The following is a 17,483-nucleotide window of genomic DNA, read 5'->3' as shown; positions in this document are numbered from 1 at the left end:
ACCGACCTCTATAATTTTTACTGTTAGTTTTATATTTGCAGTAATTTCATTACTTTCTTTTAGTCTGAGAAATGTTTAATGGCTTTTTGTGAAGTGCATGGGGAGCATCCTCTGAAAAACAAAGCAGAAGTTTTTGTGTCTTACTAGGTGATTTTAACACTTGCTGTTAAAGGAAGCTTATCAATGCTGATATATTCCAAATATTTCTCATTCAAATGGTTTCTTCTTGCAGTATTTTACTGCTGCCACTACTGTTTCTAGCCATTTCTTGAGCAGAGTGCTTTGGCACTCTGAAATTAACATTTTGCAGAAAAACATATTAATATTAGAAACTGTATTTGTCCACTACAAAAACTGTGTTGCAAGACAGAGATAAACAATGACAAAGAATGAGGGAAGAAAAACAAAATAAGGCTGGATATGTCCAGCAATGACTCGAGCTCTTATCAGTCGTGACAGCCATGCAGTCCGTGCATTGTGCCGTTTTAAAAAACAATAAAGCCTCCAGAGAGTGTATCTGCTGACTGATTGATACTCCTGAAGGCCCCATAGTACTTCAATCTAGTAAAAGTGGGTCAGCACAGTGATGTACACAGCACACCGATAAAAATAGTTTGTTAAAAGAACATGTTATCTCAGCACTTTAGATTGTAAAAAACGGTTCTTATCATGAGATTTATAGGTGACCACTCATAAATAAATATATTTGATGCCAGATTTCCAAGAAACAGGATGACAAGAAAATGAGCAAGAAAAATTTACTATGCTCTTCATAATTACTGGGTGTTCTGCAACCATGCAGGATAAGTGTTATCAGTTACATTATTAAATGTACCCAGTAAATCATTTTCTTATACTTCCTCTTTTGCATTTTGAAGACAAAAATCTGTATTTTTTCATATTTTTCAGGACAATTAATGAGCGTGTTTTCGAAGCTATTAGACAGTATTTCAAACTAGAGCTACTTGAATTGGTTATCTTTAATTATTCCTTACAAAAAGTTTGACATTTTTCTGCAGAGAAACTGTTTGCAAATAACAACATTGCTACTGATCTCCAGTTCAACTTTATCTTTTTCATTCCATGGCATTTATTAGATTAGCAGTTTTGAGGCTGTAGACTGAAGGCGATATGAACAGGAGCTACCTTTTTCCTATATGTAAATATGGTATTTATTCTATTCCTTTATCAACATCTCTACACCAAATTCCAGCACAAAAAGACAAGGTGAAGGGCCCTAACTTACCTACTTTCTGAGATTTTTCTTGACCAATGCAAACAGTTAAATTTGAATCTTATCTTAAGTTAAGTCCTGGGCTTTAACATTTGTCTTTTTTTTCCCTTCCACATTTGCTCTTCAACATGATGTGCGCTCTCCTTCAGAGAGGCAAAAGACTTTTTTACATTCTTGCTTGAAGACATCTCTGCTATGGCTTCAAAAATGAACAGTAAAAAGTTTCTTGATGTCATGACGTACACCATCACAGCATACATTTGTTAAATGAAAAGTCTTGCTGTGCAGAAAAGAATTGTCTGAAATGCCAATGTGGGCAGGCTGAATAGAGGCTTTTTTTAAAAGTCCTCCCCAGAAAGAGGCCTGGGATTTGGAAGGCGGGCATGAAGGGATCAGAAAAGCATCCTCTGAATGAATGGACACGACATGTAACCCGTTTCTCCCTGTAAGAAGTCAGTGAGACAGTGTGCCACAGGTGCAAGGCAACACTGCAGAGGGCTGAGCTAATTGCTGGCACTTTCTTCTGCGGGGCAGATTGCCTTGATAGGAAGTCTAACTTTCTGCTAAATGAAATTGGAAGAAGTCTTGGAATGAGTATTCCTTAATGAATGCCTTGTTGACTCCATCTCAGCGGAACATACATCTCTTTTATATGGGGAGGGCAATGTTTCCCTCCTAGTTTACTGGGAAGTCACTTGAAAAGTATGAAGGCTGTGATGGTGGCTCTTTGGCAAGCAGCAGTTGATTAAAAAAAGTCATGAGCTATCGTGAATAAAATATCACCGATTCCCAGAAGAATTAACAAACTTGTGGTCTAGTTATCTGGGTCCATCTAATACTTGTCTTTGTTCATGAATGCCAGAACAGCCAAATAAGAAGAAGCAAATGTTCCAGTGCTGCCAAACCCTATAAACTGTTGAGCAAGTTGTGCTCTTTTTTGGCAAATTTTGTCAGACTGTATTTCAATGAGGAGTTATGAAAGTAAAAGATAAATGGAAATAGAACACTAATGTGATTTAAAACTAAGCAAGGCATCTGTCTTTCATCTCTCTGTCAAATGGAACAGAAATACAGGTCTGTGAACGTACAAACGCATTGTATGCAATTTCTGGCAATCACCTTTCTTAAAACAAACAGAAGCAGCAGTAGCATACTTCACGTATGTGAATTACATTAGATATGGCAATCAAGTCAGTGTAACTTAAGGTAGCAGGTTCTAATTGGGCAGTGTTATCTGTAAGAAAACAAAGATGGCCTTTGGGATAAAACTGAAAGATGAGGCGTCAGAGGAAGAGCTCCATCCTGGCATACACTATAGTTTCTTCTCAAGGGTGGTAATTTGAAGTAATGAGTAGTCCTTGTTGAATGACCTTGTACATCTGCTGCACTGCCTATTCAATCTGTAACTCACTTTCCATCAATTGCACTTTTAGTACAATTAAATGTGCCATCATAAAGCCCTAAAAATGAACAACACAATCTCTGCATATGTTCATAGCTATTTAGCCTGGGACTGGGAGGGTGGCAGAAGTCCATCTTAAACCTTCTGTTCATGCCAAAGTGCAATTTGTTGATTGAAAGATGCTAGTTGATAGAGCTGGAAGAGGATAGCAGGATTTGCTTAGCATGCACAGAAGCACACACAAAACGATTTGAGATTGCAATGCGTGCCTGAGCCAACTTGCTGCTAAGAGGCCACCTGGATGGTGGCATGAAGAGCAAACTGCCCTTTCCCTCCCCACCCCCACTGTCCCATCCTAGGCAATTTAAAATCCTTTACAGCACAACATGAATAAAAATATGCTGTCGTGTTGACAACAGAGACATGCCGGTTTTGTCAGAATAATGATACCAAAGTAAGAATATTTTGGACAGTTTTTGTTTTCACATGGGTTCTGGTAGAGCCAGAGTCTTTTTTTTTTTATTCATATTTGTCATTTGGTACATATTAAAAAGAACTTAAATCCTCTCTAAGCAAAAGTGAACACCACCATCCTGCAAGAAGATCTATGAGGGTGGAGCATCATGCCGCAGAACTGTTTGGAGCTATTTCCTTGGGACTGCTGAGTGGAAATGCAGAGACACTTTGCTGGCTGAGGTGCTGTTCCTCCTAAAGGCACTTCTCAGCCGACTGTCACCTGTCACCACCTCACACCAGTGGTTTGCCCACAGCAGAGAAGCAAGTACCCATCTCCTCCTGGTCCCCTGTCACACTACCTGTGCTTGCTACAGCCATGCCTTGGAAACAGGAAGATTCACCTACCTGGAAACTTGCAAGATCCAGGGAAGAAGTTGTGATAGCAATGTAGAATAAGTAATACATTTGAACAATAAATCAGTCAACAGTATTTAGAAAGTTGTATTACTATTCAAAAACGGGGAAAAAAATAAGGAGGAAAATAGATCAACACTGCTGCTGATCCAGCAATTACTATGAGGTTTAGGAGTTTGAAACCTTTAGCTATAGCAGAGAAAAACTCATACCAAATTTGCACACAGACCTACAGTATTTAAACAATAGACTCCTTTTTTTTGGAACAACCACTAAACAGAGATAAAGGCATGGATGTTGGTGATTCCCAAGTTATTCTTAATATTTTTCAAGTATTAAATTTAGGAATAGTTTCAGCATTTTGTAGAGGCAAATAAAGGAGCAGTGGGAATTTTCTCCACTGAAGCCTGTATCAAAATTCCTCTATGTCCCTGCATTTTGGCTGCAGTTTGTTTTTCAGAATCTGTTTTCAAAATTATTTAAATGGGAAGTAGCTGATTGTGATTGCATTAAGGCCAAATTCTGCTGTGTAGCAATGGAGTCGCTTTATTTCATTTTCCTTTACACATTGAGACAACCTATTCTGGATCAGTGGGTAAACAGATGTAACTAGGTAAAATATTTCTACTGATTACAATGTACAGTGAAGAACTGTATTAACATTTCCTTTAAATTATCTTGCCTTTTTCTGTGTTTTAATATAGTTTGATATTTTTGAAACCATTAATTTGCAGAATAGATTTTTTTGTTGTTGTCGATATTTGGTCAAAGCATAAAACCAAAATTCTGGTATCTATATAATTTTCTTCAGTATGGTAGGAGAACAAGAAGATTTCATGTACTGAAGAAGAATCTATTTCAAACCATCTTTTGGAATAATGGCTGTTAGGATAAATTGTCCACTTTTGTCACAAAAGTCTTAGAATCTCAGTATAATTGGGTGAGCTGCTCTGGAAAGATTAATTTAAAGATCTTCTTTTTCTTTCTATAGGTACCTTTAAGGAGAGCTGACTCTATGAAGTCTCTCTAAACATGCAGCATCTGCTGTCGTTGTTCCAAATTCTAATTAGTTGCCTGTGACCTGATCTGCAAAGAGGCAGCACAGATGTAACTCCGTCTGGATGCTGTGAGAGCATGGTACATTTGGAAATCCAGGTTATATTACCAAATACTTATATTTTAAAATTGGTAGTAATTTACATTTCATCTTTAATTGTAACAGGTTATACCTTCCGCTGTAAGGCTCTACAGCTGCTATATAAACAGTTTTGACCGTAATGAAGGGATCCTGGAGGCAAGCCATTCTATTTGAAAGGCAGTTTCTCTGTAATGTGCAGAGAGGCCAATATACAGCTGATTCTGGTTAGAGCAATGTTTCTGATGCTGAGTTAGTCCAAAATAATCCCAACAGGAACCAGCACTGCTTATGCATTATTTAGAATACAAATGGTCTCAGATCATTTCAAGTAATTTTATTAATGTTGTTATGTATTCCAAACGTTGGGATAGCCTGCTAGGAGTAAGTGGAAAACACAGTTTATGTCCCCACTCAGGAAATCATCTGTTCCTTTCCCTTCTGTTCTTTCATTCCTCATCTCTTGGATTCAAGCCTTTGAGAAAAGGACCTTTTCCTCCTACCCACATTTTTCTTGCTGGATCATAAATAATGGATCATAATTGAGCACTTTTTAAGTACTTTTACTGGCTGCCAGTGTCATCTCCAGTATTTATCTTGTCCACACTTTACTTCAGTGTTCCCAAATGTGGTAAATCTGAGACTCGAGCCTGCTAACAGTCTAATCTTTATGATCTCATTCATTAAGAATTCAGATGTACAATGCTAGTTTTTCCTTCTATCATACCTTAAGAGCATCCTTTTACCATGTTGTAAATTGTGCAAGACTAGATTTGTTCTGTCTCAGGATTAAGATTCTTTAGTTTGATTTTGAAAATTCTTCTCGCTCATCAAATGTCTCATTTGCAACGCTTGTGGCGAAGCCAACAGGTGGAGTTCTGGGAATAATTTGAATTCAGTAAGCTAGCTGTAATCAGCCATCCCTGATCATTGTGGTGTATAAATTCTGTAGGATTTTAGTACATCATTTTGATCAGAGGTTTTTTTAATTCTTTAGAAAATGTACTCTGACTGTGTCTCAGATGTATTCCAAAAAAGCCTCTGTGCTCCAGGATGAACCTATGTGTTCACTAGCATCCAAATCTTTTGTCATTCTGACACTTAAATATATATCATACAAGGAGAAAGCAGAAAACTTACAGATGTAAACATAGCCAGGCTGGTTAAAGGTTTTCCATTAAAATTATCATTACTCTTCATTTCTATCTGTACAAAGTCTGGTTTTATTAGAAAGCTTTTGCTTTACGTTTAAGAAACAAAATTTTGAAAACTGAAGTTTGGCTGTCATCAGAGTTGTAATTTTCTCCTGTCGCTCTCTTCTTCTGTCTCCATCAGACAATGTCTCACATCAATCACAATTGCCTAATATCCCAAGGATTAGTTGACTCCTTTATAACTAGAGGAGGAAACTATGGCGTGTGTAGGAAATCTGATAAAGGAACAAAGTTCCTTTATCAAACATGAGGCACCTGAACAGCAACTCTTATGAAACAATATAGGTATTCCCAAATTAAAACATCTAGGGTTGTGGCTTGAGTTATATGACCTTTTTATTCTTTTTACCCAAAGACTTAAAAGGAGAATTACAATAAAAACAGACTTTATTTTCTGCTGAGATTTTCTCTAGGTGCAAAAACACCCGTGTCTTTGGATATGTTGTGAGATAGAAAAGGATTAGGATGGCTTCTAGGTAGGAACCCTAAGGACAGAAGTATTTTCTGTGCACTATTACTGGCCACTTTGACAACACGCCATGTTTACCCAGAGTACCTTTTGAAGGGTCAAAATAAGCCACATGGAAAGAAATATAACTAGTTTTGTAGCTTAATCAGTTATATTTCCTTTGGTTGCTCACCTGACTAATCCAACCAGTAGCATATATTTGTGCACAAGGTTAAGCCATACAGTTTGTATTGTAGATGGACATGATGAGATAAATAAGCACTGATTCTTAAATTCACTTATTTTTTAAGTAAGCAACGTCTAGTGCAGTTGTTATATAACAGTAATAGACTCTGATCTATACCCATTTGCACAAAAAAATTCATTATTCATTCACAGAAAAAAAAGTTTCAAGGAGTAATTAATATGAGTTTCCAAAAGTGCTAGGGATAGATATGCTTGTAAAAAAAAAAATCTTATGAAAATGAGAGCAGAAGTACTAGGGTGCTGCAAACAGGAGTGAAAATAAATTCTTAAAATGAACTAAAAAAATGCTTTCTCTAAAACCCTGTATAGTTTTAATAATTTTTGTCAGAATTCTTTTTCATTTTGTGGTTTTTTTTTCTTATATCACCATGGTTGCTTCACACCTCTTAAGTAAAGCACACAGTCTTTCACAAGTACACAGTGGACTTTCAAGTTCAGACCTTAACATTTTCTCTGTCTAACAACTTTTCAGTAAATTGGTAAAACTTGACTGAAGCCATCTGGCATACCTCTGTATTCATACTGTTGTTTCTTATCACTGAACAAGAAAACTCTGTTTAAACTTCCAAAGAACTTTTGTGTCTTTTGTCATTTTCCACTGCGTGATAGTAGTGTAGTCATGAATAGAAAATGTGGGGGCAGGAGGATTGTTTTGTTTTTTTTACAGTTTGCAATAAATGCACGTGTTGACATGACAACAAAAAACGTAACGCATTGTAAAGCCACCCAGGAGCTGCCTATTTTTATGCATTTTTAAGTTCACATGCCAGGCAGACTTACAAACAATCCCTGTAGAGCCTTGCTTTCTGGACAGTTTAGACAAAAAGTTAGTGCCTGCATGATGATCTGTTGGACTAGTGTGGATACAGCATATAAATGGCTGTAGGCAATGACACATCAGTCAGTCAGGCAGCTGACAGCCTGACGTGCCACCCTTGTCTCTCAGCCTGCGGATGCCTACCCACCTGCAGCTAAAGTGATTGTAGGTGGCTTTCAGTGCACAGGCAGGGCAGGACTCAAGCTCATGACTCTGATTCATTTGCAACACGCTTCAGCCAGTTTGCTGCCAGAGCACAGATAAGGCACCTTCAATCTCTACATATTTTCAGTTTGATCAGTAGCCAAAATGTGCTTATTATTTTTTGACCTGTGGAAGGGGACTAGTTATTTCTTATTTTATGTACTGCAGGATATAGACAGTGAACATTCAAGGTTTTATGATTTACATCCGGACTAAATGTGCTATGCAAACTTTATTAAGTAATAAATCTTTTCACATTAGTTTTTCAGCTTATTCCCATCTTTATTGAATTAAATGGTTGCTGTTTTGATAGTGATGATACTTAAGACAGTGCTGAGTTCTTTAACAAAGCGAGTCATGTTAAGGAGTCTAGCTCATACTTTAAAGAACGTAATGTCTCAGCCACTCTGAGACTTATGAAAAAACATCAGTCCAGTGGTGCATTAATTTCAGCACCTACTTCATGTGACCGTAAAAATCCACAGGCAATGCAGATGTCTCTTGGATAACCCACTCGCACAGATGGGCTAATATTTAAGCTTACCCTTTTTTTGGTATGACTAACTCCCCGCAGACATTCACTAGTTTCATTGCAGTGATTCCCTCCATAGGATCTTTGCCTCTTTGCTGCTGCAATAGTCCCGATACCTTGAAGTGTCTTCATTCCTGCATTTCCCCTCACTCAATGCACATCCTGCAGCCTTCACTCATCCTTCGTCCCAGAACATGGATAGAAAATGGTGCAGAGTACTCTTTCTGTTCCTGACCATCCCAGAGCAGTTTGTCCACTGATGAGCCTGCTTCTGGCCGGAGAAGCAAAACAAACCTCCGCCAGCCAAACACGTGTACCTGTTATCAAGAAATTCCCACATTTTGCTGGCCTGTCTGCTAAGCAGATCTCCTTCTGTTCAACTAGCTGGCTGTCCTAAGAGCAGATATGCAGTGGTTTGCTAACTGCCTGACTATGGGGATAGCATGCACTGCCTCAGCCTCCAAATTAGCTGAAAAATTATTTGGTTTATTGTACATAGGATCAAGTGAAGGTGTGCTGCATTTTAGGTTTACTTGTGTATGTGACTCTTGTGACTTGATGCATGGTTAGCACTTTGCCAATTTATGATAAACTGGCTCCCTCCTTACAAAACAGTTGCAGAATACATGCAGACGGACTCTGTGATAAATGAATCCAATGCATCTGACATACGCCAGTGGTGCAGATCTGCTACAACATGCAAGATACAAGCAGTTTCTCCATGCACGTGCAGTAGATTCCATGAGAAGACACCAGACTTATAACCACTGCACAAAGACACAGAAAGATCAAATCTCCCAAAAAAATAGAGTAAGACTCTTCATCAAGCTACCAAGTACAAAACCAAGCCAGGCAGCAACCCTGCTCTCCTCATACATTCATTTTCTATTTCTGTTGATTATACAGAAGAGAAGCTGTATCAGATCACACCGTTGGTCCATCTGGCCTCGTATCCTCTCTCTAACAGTCGCCAAAAACTGAAGAGTAGAGATGAATAAGAGAACAGAAAAACTTTACAAGAGTCATTCCCTGAGTACTCACCTAGCTTCTGATGAGTTGTACTTTGGACACTTCCTTGTCCAGTAGAGTTTAATAATTTATCATTAAATGCATGTTAAAAAAGAATCTGTAACATCAGGTATTCTGCAGCTTAATTTCACATTTTATTCAGAATCACTTCCTTTCAACTTCATTTGATGCTGTCTAGATTTTGTGCTGCGAGAAGCAATGATTATTCCTTATGTTCTTCATACCATTCATGATTTAACCTTCCATTGCAACCTCTTTTTCAGATTGGAAAGCCCAAATCTTTTCTGGAGTCTCTTGTGTGTAAGTCATTCCACAACTTTGATATACTAACTGTTGTAGATATTTTCTGAACCCTGTCCTGTTCTAATATATACTTTTTGAGATGAGGGGACCAAAATTACCCACAATATTCAAAATGTGTTTGAAATGTGGACCTATGCTGTGGCAGTATGAAGTTCTGTTTTGTTCTCTTTTCCTGTCTCTGTAATCCCTAATTTTTATTACGGTTAAGCACAGGCCTGGCATTTTCATAGATCTTTGTATTACAACTCCAAGATCTTGCTCCTGGGGGGAATGGTCACCTCAGAGCCCATTTTACTTATGAAATTAGGGTTTCTTTTCCCATGTGCATCACTCTCTTCTGAATTTCAGCTGCCATTTTATTACCCAATCGGTCCTTCCCTAGTTCTTCACAGTCAGTCCTGCTTTTTTACTACCGTGATAAGTTTAGCAGACTTTCTCATCTCACCAGATGAGAAAATTTATGAGCATCTTAAACAGCACAGGATATACGAAATGTACACCAGGAAGTTCCTGGTAACATTGTTGCACTGGAAACAAAAAGACCATTAATTCCTGCCCACTGGTTTCTAGCTTTATCCAATTATCTATCCATGCAAAGACCTTCCTTCTTTAAAGAGACTGTGGTGAGGGGCTTCGTCAAAGGCCTTTAAGAAATCCACATAGTCTGCATTAAATGCACCCCCCTTACCCATATGTTTGTTGACACCTTCAAAGAACTCCATGAAACATCATGAAACATGCCTTCCCCTTAAAAAATCCCATATTCACTCGTCCCTGGTAGATCCCGGCTATCTGGGAATCCACTAACCCGAACACCAAGCAGCTCCCTGCTAGGGCTCCACAACTCCAAGGAGCAAGGATTAGAGCCTTACAGCCAAGGTGGTGAGCAAGGGCTAGAGTCGAGGCCAAGGCACTCCACTTACGGGGTGACCCAACCTCAGGCCTTCCCCAGGGATGAGAGATTATAGCATCAGTGTGGGTTAACCGCAGCTGAAGCCCTACAGGCTTGCCAGGCTGCCCATCAGCAGAGGTGGGGGCACGGGAGGCTGCAGGAAGTCAGATGGGGGATCAGGGAGCTCAGCTTGGGGAGTCCCACTCAGGCCAGAGGTGCTGCTTCACTCAGCAACCTGCAGTGCAGGTCGCAGAAGGGCTGTCCAGTTTACCAAACTGCTGTGTACATGCACAAGCCGTGCATTTGAGATCATGTCTCCAAAGATTATTAGATTTCTGTCAGCTTCTTACATGGAAGTACATATGTCTTCAGACTCAAGGAATAACTTCCACTTTTATCGTCGCACATAAATAAAAACTTCAAGTACCCTTTCTTTGAGGTTTTTTTCTCTTACCTTATAAAATAAGTTCTCCATAAAACAAATTCCAAACAAGAATTGTGTTTATGCAGGGTTATATTTTTGGAGTCTAGTCATAAAAAAAAATATTAAAAATACAGGGAAACCTAATTTAATTTCTTATTCTAAGAATACCTCAGATTTCGTGTTCTCACATTCTGAAATTAGAAAGGTACATTTGCTTTTTTTTTTTAAAGCATAAAACATAGCAACCTGACTTCTATTGAGATTTTTTTTTCCCACAGTGCTACTTTATATGTAAATATGTGTTATTCATAGAGAAAAATATTTCATTCACTTATTACCTTAATGAGAGAAGTTTAGATGGCTTGGTAAGAACGTACATATGAGAGCTCTTTAAACTTGTGAACCGATTATGTAGAATGTGATATGTTTCAGACACTGAGAACAGTGTATATATGGCACTTGAAACAGAACTATGGTAACTGAATATTTCAATTATGTATTCATAATAACAACAATTGTATTTATAAATTATTATTCTGAATTATAAACTGTCTACAAATCATTCTTAGACATATAAAATATTCTTAATTATATCATCAAGCTGTTTAAACATTGAAATATATCAACTGTTTTTTTCCTTGCTAGTTCCAATTACTTGAGGATGCTAATAAATGTCTCCTAACAGCTATTTTGTATTACTTTTGTATTCAAGATCCTGTGCTTACAAAAACATCATGTAATAGTGATTATTGTTATCTTGGAATCTGCAGCACCATGCTTGTGTTTCTACCTATTTCAAAAGGAAGCAAGCAACATCTTTGGAATTGGTATATAGATGTTATAACAGGATTATACCCGAATACCTGATGGGAGGTTCTGATGCCAAAGATTGCATTACGAAATGTTCTATGCATCATTTTAAAGATATTACATGGTGATGTCAAAGTTTATAGAATACAATAGGGTTAGTGTGATTGTTATCTTAAAAAAAAAACAGTAAAGTGGTTTTGTGAATGTGAATTGAAGGTGAGACATTTCTACCGGTTGAGGAAAGAGAACTCAGTGTTTTATAGGCTTTTCCCATGTTTGTTTGTATTTATGAGCCAAATTCATTAACTTTTATGTCAGCGTAGTTATTGGTGTGTAGATATGCTTATGCAGAAGACGTAGCTTAAAGATAAAATGCACACATGAATATAGAGATGGACAGTATGTTTTAAATATACAATTGTGCACATCATAGCTATATTTCTTCCATTGTTCTGTTATGCAGCTCCACTGATCTCCGGGCTTAAGGGGCAAATTAGGACCATACAGTACAGGAGATGCTTCCAGCTGAAGAGGTGCATTAGCAGAAACTCAGGGGATGTTTGAGAAAGCACTCAGCAATTAGCAGGTCCTAGGTGAAGGAAGAGCAGCATTTGTCTTACTCATTCTGATCTCTGCAGAAGGAAGCACCTTGCATCTCAGCTCTGTCTTTCCAGTCTAGCCACTGAGAAGAGACGCAAACATGGACCGAACAGGCTGAGGTCATAACACTTTTAAGATGCACCATCTTATAATCTTCAAAAGAAATTTAATTGATAAATTTCTCCTGTAGAGCGGGCTTTTGTTGTGTTCTCTAACGTCTTGTTTCACTGTTTGAAAAGTTAATGGTGTAGAATTTTTTTTTTTGGAGGAATGGGAAGTCATCTGTCTCTGGGCAAGCAGCACCGAAAGACAAAATCCCATACAGCCCCTGAAGGTATGTTTCTGAGCCTGAGTTACTTGGTGGAGCACCAAAGAAGGTGTGGGGTTTTCTGCATCTCCATCTGGAGGCACTATGTGTCTGCACTATTTGTACAGGGCCCTGATGCTCCTAGCTTTAGATGTTCCCATTGAATTAGGTGCCTAAAGTAACTGGGAGTAGATGATCAGAATACCCTGGTGTAAATATAATGCAAACTGACCAGCAAGTGAGGACTGATAATAAACTCAAAACTGTTTCAGTTAGAGAAGTGCCTTCTCAGAACAGTTGAATCTCTCTTGTCAGGCAGAGCCAATGAATTAATTATCAAACCATCCTTTCTTCCTCAAGATTTTATGCATTCAAAGAGGAAATTTTTGGAAGGACATTTCAGGGGAAGATCAATTTGCATAACATGAGCAGTTACAAAACCAATCACAATACATCTGACCACCCATGGCATGAGTAGTTAAGTCAACATCACAAATACTTTGTGATCGTGATCATTAATGAAGCAAATTCTGATTCATGGCAGAGTTAACATGATGGCTTAGCAAATTAATGCCATTGATGTGGGTTCCTCAACATGATAACAAGTATATTTTAGGATGAAAAACTGCAGTACATAAATAGCCCATTTGTTTTCATTAATTCTTTTCCATAATGTTATCCGCACAGAATTATTCTGTGCAAGCAGAATAACATTTTTAGAAAACTATTATAAAGTTAGTCTGTATGATTTATTTTGTTGATATTTTTAAACTTCCTTTTTGATCACATTTTACTAACCCTTATTTTCTGAACAGTGTATATAAAGAACTAGTAGATGTGGAGTGCACACATCTGAATTTGTCAGGACCCTTTCATACCCATGCTAAGACAGTATCCTCTAGATGGCATTCAAGGAATTGCTACATGGGTAGAGGATGATTTTTTTTCCTATATTAAAGATTCCCTTAGTAGTTGCTGTGTTTCAGTGGTTGTTTTGCACAGGTTTCACCATATGTTTGAGTACAGAGGGACTTGAGATGATTGCCTGTTAGATGATTGCCTTAGAATATTGTAAGATGAATGTGACAGAAACAGAGATCATTGCCAGTTACTGAGGCACGGATCTGAATTGGGGGATCTTACTGTTTGGTTTAGTTTGCTTGTTTGCCAAAAAACTTCAAATATCCTTTGTGAATACACTGATTTCTCAAACTTTCCAGTCAAACTCCAAACTCACAATTGAATCCCAAAACAAAGCATAATATTCAGCAAAGAAAATTATTTAAAATACTTAAGGAGGATTTGAAATAGGAAGATTTACTTAATGAGAAGAGTAAAAGAGGCTGAACAATATTTTGCTCATGAGAGCATTATTTTGTGGGTTATTCCAATGTTGTTTGTCACCTATAGTGCAATACCAATGTCTAACCCTGATGGTGCTTAACACCCACGTATACCTAAATCATCTGTCAAACTCAAAGTTGTCTAAATTCTCAAGTTCTGCTTTTGTGCATGCTCTGGATCGCCTCTGTTTTGACAGCATTAAGGACCTTGGACACGTAGCATAATTTATCTCTAAGTCTCATTCTGAGGATCAGACACTTAAAAGTTACACCCTGAAGCACTCAGCTCTACATCATTAATGTACTGTGTAGATATGAGCCATTAGTTCTTACAAGCAACTACCTAAGCTGCGTAGCTGGGTGTTTTCTCTCTGTAAAAAATAAGATATTAGATCTTAGATACTTTTGTTTGTAGCATCATTGGGAGAATTAATTTATGAAGGCATATTTATTTAGCATCACTATGATTTATAAAATGCTTTGTCAAAATCAACATTTGTGGGGAGATTGTTTGAAGTCAGTATCAGATGTGTCTCCATGCACTTGCGCATAGTCACTCAAAATGTTGAAGTGCAGTAGCTGTGACATTCTCTGCACATGCCAACAAACACAGCTTTTACAGAAGGTTCACAGAAGATGTTCAAATAAAATATTCATGATTTTCTTGCTAAAAGAGGAACCTCTTTCAGACCTGTAAAATACTGTTTGACAGAGAATGACCTACAATCCGATGTAGATTCATATTTTGGTATAAACAAGAGCAGGAAAAATTTGCTGAAATGAGTGCACATTTTAGGTTTGTCTTTGTTACATTGCAGGATGAGTAGCAATTAATGGAGTGAAAAGATTGCAGATTTCCTAGTGCTTTTTAACCTGCTTATTTCATTTTCAAACTTCTGAGATCAATTTAGCAGCAGGAACTTCTGCAGTGCAATTTGGTTCCAGTTGACCCCGGAGGGGTTGTTGCTGAATGAGACTTACTTACAGCTCTGTTTCCATAATGACACCTTGCTGCAATAAAAGACGCCTTCTTAACCTCAAGTTGTATTTCCAATAAATTTATAGCAATTCCCGGGTTACACTAGGAGGTTGAAAACAAAGTTCTCTGGTGAAATGTGTCACCACAGGTTGTCCCCACATCATAGAGCACCTAGCAGTGCTGGCCTGTTATTTATAACTTACATAACACGTTGGCTGGAACACATCTTTTTTTCACGCTGATTAACGTCATTATAGTAGCAATCTGAATCTACTGATAAACCAATTTCTGCCAACTCCTTCTCTTTTGTCACAGGTTTCCTAAAAAGGAAACCCTATAAACCACTCTGCCTTCATTTTTAAGAGGCATCCTGCATGTCAGGAAGAGCTCCCCAGGAGAGCACACGCACCAGTTTGAAATGGAATGTGCCACTGGCCAACAACTGGCGGCTTGCCACAATGTCTAAGTCAGGAGGAACAGTGAACAGTACAACACCTAATATTTGAGCTTGTGAAAGCAGCAAATCTGCTCGTTAAAAAGATAGTATTCTGTTACTTCTGCTGTAGGTATCACAACAGGGTTTCTAATCGTCTTATGAGGTGATAGGAAGGGAAGTGGTTTGCATGGGGGGGCTCTTGCACCCTTCTCTGTGCTATCAAATAGTCTGTTACCTGATACAGAACAAAATGCTTGGAAGAAGCAAATAAAATCAAGGGCTTTTTTTCCCCAGTTACCATGTTCTTGCTGTGCTATTCAGACACATATGCTGCTGCTACCTGATGTGAGCTGATATGTCGGTGCCACATGACCATAGTGTTATCTTCTGCCAAACCAGGACAGAGAAGCTCTGATTTTGGGAGAGTTGGTCCCTCAGGAATCCCAGTGACCTATTAGGTCTTTAAGCCACTTATTGTCTCCTGCTGCTCCAGCAATAAAAAGCAATGGAAGGGAACCAAGAATCTGCTTATTCTGATGCAAATCGCTTTGGTTGTCAGAGGGCATTGATTTGACATGATTTCCTTTTATGTGACAGGCAAACCTTTTCAGTTTTGCAGATTTTTTTTGATTGCATGTGTTTCCTAGAATCATACCCTTCCACTGAGTGTGTTTGAACTGAATTTATTCCCCTTTCTGCAGAAATACAGAGCATATAAAGTAGTTCCTTAAAACATGCATATATGTAAAATATTTGTGTGATTTTTTTAGCTACTGCTATTTAAAGAAATATGTTATTAAAATATTTTGAATTGTTCACTGTACTATAAATTATGCCAAGTATCTCACAATACTTTTTAACATTGAGGGGTTTGCCCATACATCTCATCAGAGATAACAGACCATACACACAAGCTTACTGACAACTGATAAGGCTTTGTTTTATACAATTGCTTTTAAGCATCTTGTACTGTAATTCGTTTTTAAGAATCAGGGACTGAGCAGGTCCTGTTAGAGGTAAAGATCTAGGAGTGCTTCTGTCTCAAGCTTGCAAAATAATGAATGGCAGCACACTCTATAAAAGAAAATCTGTAGTGTTGCAAAATCATATGGGTGAATAATTACTGTCGTCATACATAAGATCAGCTATAGATGAGAGAGAAATTAAGCAGCAAGGAAGAAAGAATTGCATTACAGAACTTAGTAGGAAAAAAGTGATGCTGAATCTATGTTTAGCCTGGAGGAAATTTGAGATTTGCATCTATCATGACCTTGAGTCCACAACACTGTAACAGAATCCATTTTTTTATAATGGCATTAGGTTCACTTGGCTTCCATCCACCATTTCTGAGCAAGCAAAGAAAATCTTCAAGGGGAAAGAATTTAAAATGGAGGGAGAGATGATAATTATAGCTTGCTGGAGGCCTATTTTTCAGTAAATGAAGTGCTTCAAAAGAAGTATACCATTATGCTGTCTTTTGAATGCAAACCTTTAGGGAACTAGTGTAAGAAAATAAAGTAAAAATGTTATTTTTCACCCTAAACTTGTTAATTTGCTAGCTCTAATGCCTTGTCAGGAAAACTCCATGCTCAACTTTGAACTCCAGTGTTACAGCCAGTAATAGTATCCCCTCCAAGCATTATAACTGTGAATTAACCACAGATAAGAGACTCTATTATGTGAAGAAACAAATATCTTATCTAGTCACTGTACTAATTGGAAGCAGCCTTGTATGGTAAGAAAAAGAATTCTTACTGAATTCAGCATAAACCCAAAGATCATTCAGCTATCTGGACACCTTTAATATACAGAGAGATGGGTTAGGAATTGGGTGTTGTTTAGAAGTTTAATTTATGTTCATATTTCCATTATTTTTTCCATGTAAACTTGTGCTTAATTTTTAGTCTTTTATATAGACACACACACACACACTTCTAACATGAAAGTGCACAGATATTGGAAATAATGGAAGGCACTGACATTCGCATCGTACATTAGGATAGTTCAGTCAAAAGATTAAAGAAAATCTCTAGAGCACAACCAGGAAAGAATATAAACATAGGTCTCCTGAATCCATATCACATTCCTCACTCATAAACTAGTCTGTCTTCCCTTATCCTACGAAGATAGCAACAGGAAGATTAGCAAGCACAAAAGAAAAAAAGGATGAAATGCATCTCTGCTGGAGGACTAATAATCATATTGCAGTAATGAAGACCACTGTAGATGATAGGTAG

At 37.8% G+C, this 17,483-nt stretch overlaps 1 protein-coding gene across 1 annotated transcript in view; it reads left to right on the top strand.

Moving 5' to 3' along the window:
- The window catches only part of EPHA6 (EPH receptor A6), a gene marked incomplete at its 5' end in the record, with an annotated part of 384,562 nt that overhangs the window by 203,486 nt on the left and 163,593 nt on the right, over nt 1–17,483 (top strand). The window lies entirely within an intron of this gene.

This window comes from Charadrius vociferus, unplaced genomic scaffold (assembly GCF_000708025.1).
Source record: "Charadrius vociferus isolate BGI_N301 unplaced genomic scaffold, ASM70802v2 scaffold287, whole genome shotgun sequence".
Lineage (NCBI taxonomy): Eukaryota > Metazoa > Chordata > Aves > Charadriiformes > Charadriidae > Charadrius > Charadrius vociferus.
This window is presented reverse-complemented; position numbering and strand designations above follow the sequence as displayed.